The sequence below is a fragment of the Solanum pennellii genome, chromosome 4 (assembly GCF_001406875.1).
Source record: "Solanum pennellii chromosome 4, SPENNV200".
NCBI classification, from domain to species: domain Eukaryota; kingdom Viridiplantae; phylum Streptophyta; class Magnoliopsida; order Solanales; family Solanaceae; genus Solanum; species Solanum pennellii.
In genome coordinates, this window is record NC_028640.1 from 49,209,055 (window position 1) to 49,214,379 (window position 5,325).

The 5,325-nt window shown below is 41.7% G+C and overlaps 1 non-coding gene across 1 annotated transcript; it reads left to right on the top strand.

Annotated features, from left to right (window-relative positions):
- The first annotated feature begins 4,885 nt into the window (after window positions 1-4,885).
- TRNAF-GAA lies at window positions 4,886-4,959 on the top strand. The gene has a single exon. It is a non-coding gene; the product is annotated as a tRNA-Phe (tRNA).
- The last annotated feature ends 366 nt before the right edge of the window (window positions 4,960-5,325 follow it).

A 5,325-nucleotide genomic window follows, 5' to 3' on the forward strand; every position in this document is an offset into this window, starting at 1 on the left:
ATCTACCGTTGGTGTTAAAGGGAAAACTGCGAGGAGCCAACCCTAGTAAGAGAGGACTGGGTTGGGCTAACGTATGGTGTACCGGCTCTTATGCCAATAGCAGAGCCGGGCAGCTGTTGGTATGGAAGAACTGTTGCGCCGCAGGAAATCCTTCTCTATACAAGTTCTCGGACGAGGTTTTTTTACAGAACTTCGATAGGCGAGAGGTGTAAGCACCGTGAGGTGTGAAGCGATCTCGTACTAAATGAAACGACTTTCACTTTTCATAACAAAAATGAAAGAAACTCAACCTATTCCTGAAATTACGGTCAGTCTCGCTACCTCTTTAGTTTCCGCCCCCTACTTGCTCATTCGCAATTACTACCATAAGTAAGTCACCCCTATCTCTAAATGGGCTTATTCACTCCACGACTTTCTTATGTTATGGGGTATCAAAGACTGAATTTAGCTGCCAACCCTTGTCAGCGAGCTTTAAAACTTTCTCCTTTGTCCCATGCTTCCCGTCGGTCAATAACAAACTAGATCTATACCTCTTCACTACTCGTACAGGCTTGACGGAGTGAAGCTGTATTGATGGAATCTTTTTTTCTCAATCAATAAAGAATGCCTCAACTGGATAAATTAACTTATTTCGCACAATTCTTCTGGTCATGCCTTTTCCTCATACTTCTGAGGTTCTACCTCCCTTTAGATTTGCAAGTAAGAGTTGATTTCTATTATATAACTAGCCCAATTGGAAATGCACCATCGCCAAGAGTTAGTTGAGTTATGGAAATCCCTTGAGAGAAGGAACGCTTTTCTAAGCGAAGAAAATTCCTCTATAAGAGAAAAACTTTTTCTTCTCGATAGGGAAGCCCCATAACATTTTTTTTCATTGTTTCAAGTTCTGATTCGTGTAGTGATTCAGTTCTAATTCATGTAGTGATTCAGTTATGATACATAATCAATCCTATTAGTTTTGTTCATTACTAAAATTAATCAAATCCTATAATTTCTCCTTTGTATTACTCATATATATCCTATGAATTTCAGTTTACACCGGCAACTATTCTAGGAGAAGCTCGAATCCGTTCCGTTCGGGTATTGATTGGTCTTGTTTGACATGGTTTACACGTTTCTGGTTCCTAAAAGAGTTAGTATCTCCATTATCTAAAAATTTTCGTACCCTGCCTTTGGATTCATATTTTGTTTATACACAATCAACGGAGTCCTTCCCGACATATGTTGCAACGTCTCCAATAGTATGCTCTTACTTCGTCTTTCCCTTAATAAGTCATCAATTTTGGTGCTTTTTGATCCCCAGTTGCTATGGGGAACAAAGGACGGAATACAATCGATTCCTCCATTTAAGTGCTTCTCGCTTGTCCTTGTTCCTGTTCCTAACTCCTCCCCGGGTAATTCCCAATGTTTGGCACTTTCCATCCTTCATGGGTGCAACATCAACAAATTCGCTCATGATCAAGTTACAACGTAATATCTATGAACATATTATGTTAACTGTTCGTATTTCGTTCATTCCATTGGTATGCTCCGAGGTACCTGTAATTGTGATCTGTTTTCAAGAAACCAAGGGGTCTTTCTGTAGAAACCTCCACGAACTATCGTCATTTTTTGATGGTTTTTCCGCTTCTCAAAACTGCTCTTTCCACACCTCCGGATATCTGGGGCCAAATTGTCACCCCTTTCCTTATTTCTTTGAAAATAGAGTTGTCTATGTTTGTGGCATCGATTGTACAAGTTCCTGCAGAGGGATGGACGAGTGGAATGAGGGAAAGCGGCTCGATCGACGAAAAAAAAGAGTAGCCTCCCTAGATACTGGCAAAGTTATTATCAATGAATTCCCGAGCAATTCTCAACCAACATATGCGATTCATTCCCGTAAAGATTATAACACACAAGAATACCCCTTACCACTCCATGGGGAGCGGGATGAGTGATACATATGGCGAGTGCCGGTGAAGAACACAAGCAAGGATGGAGCTGGGGTATTGATATATTCCATCAAGAGAAATGAGACAGACTGGTAACAAAGCCAACCACATAGGGGGTCGAACCGAAAAACTCAGATTTTTGGAGCGGACCAATCTTCCGTGCCCCCCCCTTACTCTCTCTCAATAAAACAAGACTGCGGGAAGCGCGAAGAGCTAAGCCACTAATGTCGTGGCGAAGGTCAGACCTCCTAAAGTCAGCGAAGCTAAGGTTTTGTATGTGTGATATCCTTTCGATATAGCGAGAACTTATCAGGAAGGCCTTCATTGCCCTTTGAAAAAAGTAAAAAAAAAGAGCGTTAGGGAAGAGAGATAGTTGTTGAAATGCTTCTAGATCTCAGGGAATAGGGCAGAATTTCTAAAACAAAACTTTCCACCTCTTGCTTTCATAGAAAAAAGAATTTAGGAGATAAAATCCCGATTACATTACTGCAGCACAAAATTGGATTTGAAAGAGCAAACCAGAGAAAAAAGGCGTTGAGATAATATCTTTCGTCCTAATCTCATCTACTTAAAAGGGAGCCCCCTTGATCACCTGAAGATATTTTTAGGCAGAATTGGCATAATTATTACCGTGAGGATTGAGATGCCAAAAGATATTATCCTCCTTTGGGCTGGAAGTTAAGATTTATGCAGTCCATAGAAAAAGAAATAGAAGAAAGTATTCTGAAAAGCCAAATGCTCTTGGATGGGTAGTTGAATATGGGGGGGAAAATCCTTTTTTCTCCTTTATATTGAATATAGTCAATCATTTTGAGTTCATGAGAAAAAAGAGTGATAGAGATGTGAAAAGTTTTGCTTTCGCTATCGACTGACCGTCCTGTTAGCAGTGCTATACTAGATTGTCACCCTAAATAGCTACTCCTTGTCAGTTGTTATATTTTTTCACCTTGAGGCTAAGAGATTAACTCCTTCCACTCTCAACCGCCTTTGCTTATCTTACTAGTAGCTCTATCTATTTGTACCAGCTAGGGAACTCCCTCTTTGTGAGCTACTTACTTTAGCGGAACCCTCTACCGACTGATGCACGAATTGCACTGGTTATTATGCAGAATGCCCTCTAAGCCAGTCAGTCAATGGAGCGACCAGGGAGCTAGTTATTTTCTTTCTTCTGGCCGTAGGTGTGATCAATGCCATTGAGCTTCGGTACTCTTAAATAGTAGTCAAAATTTGCTTCTGAGTGAGCTTCCTTCCTTATGCTCTGGCTTGACCTTCACGAATAACTTTCTTTCAGCTACCAACTTCAAAGCTTGATCTCATCTCTCTTTTTTGGAAAGTTTAGTACTATTATTGTTTGCACGGAAGGAGTTCATCTTGAATTGCCAGTACAATTATTGGAGTCTTTCTTCACCTGTTCTAGTGACATAGGCTCATCCGGTCGAGAGAAGAGACTTAAGATTAGCCACTATGTGAATTACCAAGGATAGGATCGGCTTCATCCATAACCAATACGGAGGGATTAACATAGTAAATGAGGCTAAACAAAGCTCTCAAAGGGATGTGCCCAGGCTCGGAATATCCTTCTTTCGTACCCAAGAGTAGATCAATTTCTAATAGGAGCAATTCAAGCATTAATTAGTACTACCTCGCAAAGGAAGGAGAATAAGAGATGGTACCAAGTAGATGATTGCACATTACTAAGGCAAGGAATAAGACGTCTGAGAAGGGATGCCGAAAAAAGGCATCAAGTTAATCTGGTGCAAAGTCACTCGTACTAGGGCCTTCGAGTTGGAATTTCCAACTATAAACAAGTGTAGCGAAGTCACCTCCATTATCGATTTCTATTGCGGCAGAGGAAGGTATCATAATAGAGTCAAAATCACGATTAGAGTCAGTCCTTATAAAAGGAAGAATCCATTCCCTTGCTTACTGATCATATTTGCCTTACAGCGGTCCTAAGAGCAAGGAAGTCTCAACTCCCCAATCCCCCAAGGTGAGGGGTGAACCTTCTTCCTGATTCAATCTCATCTATTGGTGCTTTCGAATCAGCTGATTTTGATGTCACTTAGGAGAAGTATAGGGAAGTATGCCTAAGTCTTCTATAATAAGTAGTTGTGACTCGATCTAGCTAGGACAAAGCCATCCTAAAGAGACTTTCTTCAGTTCTAGGTTTCCTCAAAGTGGTATCAGGGTATGAGAATTCCTTTCTCCTATATATAATCAAGTCTTTGGTTTAGATCAATCAATCCTCAATCCGGGTGCAATGACTAGAATGAATGGCTTTCTATTGTCTCCTTATGGATCCAACTATTAGGTTCGTGGGTTTGTGTGTTCATAGAACAGAAGGCCTCGTCCAAGGAGTGGCAGATTTGGATGGTGTCTCGCTCATAGAGGAAGAGTACGCGCGCTAGCGCGCTACGAATTACTTAGTTGATCGGATCAGATAGCCCTTCCTTCGGGCAAGAAACCAAACCCTGCACATCCAATTCCATTTCGATCAACAACTTGGAGGTATGGCTGAGTGGCTTAAGGCACTGGTTTGCTAAATCGACATACAAGAAGATTGTATCATGGGTTCGAACCCCATTTCCACCGGTACAGAAATGAAACGGGCGGGCGAAATAATTTGAGTGAAATAACCTCTTGGTGGAGTCCAGTCCCCCGGAGGACAGAATACCACTTCTTAGTGACTAGGAGCGGGGAGCCCGTTGCACTTTGTTTTTCTGGCCTATCTTCTTTCTATAAGTAAGCTCCCTCCAGCAGTCCCTAGACGGATATCGGTTCTTGAGCATGTCGGGGGATTAGGTGGCAGTTTAAAGAGCTTCTCGAAATCTTGACGAAGAAGCGAAAAAATCCTATACATTCTATTTTCATAGTTTAGTAAAGGGATTTTCCCTTACTAGTCAAGTGGTAAGGTAGGGCGCTCTTCGATTAAGAAAACAGACTTTAGGAAAGTGGTTCAGGTAGCTCAGCTGGTTAGAGCAAAGGATTGAAAATCCTTGTGTCGGTGGTTCGAATCCACTTCTAAACAGGAGAAAGGTCAAAACCATAGCCGGGAGTGATCCGGATTGAGAAGTGAAAGTAAAAGAGTAAGCAAAAAAATATGAGCGCTCTTGCACTATACGAACGACTTTTTGGAGGTAGGGTTGGGGTGCTTGAGGCAGATTCAAAAAAAGCGGTTGATTACTCGGATTGGTTCTCGCATCCATCCAAAAGGATGGTCGAGTTCGGTTTGAGTGTTCATCGATCGGGTGGATCTATATGCTTCAGGGTGGTGAGAGGAGGTGTAGCACAGTCTAGTCAGCACATCTGTTTTGGGTACAGAAGGCCATAGGTTCGAATCATGTCACCTTGATGCGATTTTGGTGAAAAAGAAGATACTCCTTCAATGAATATG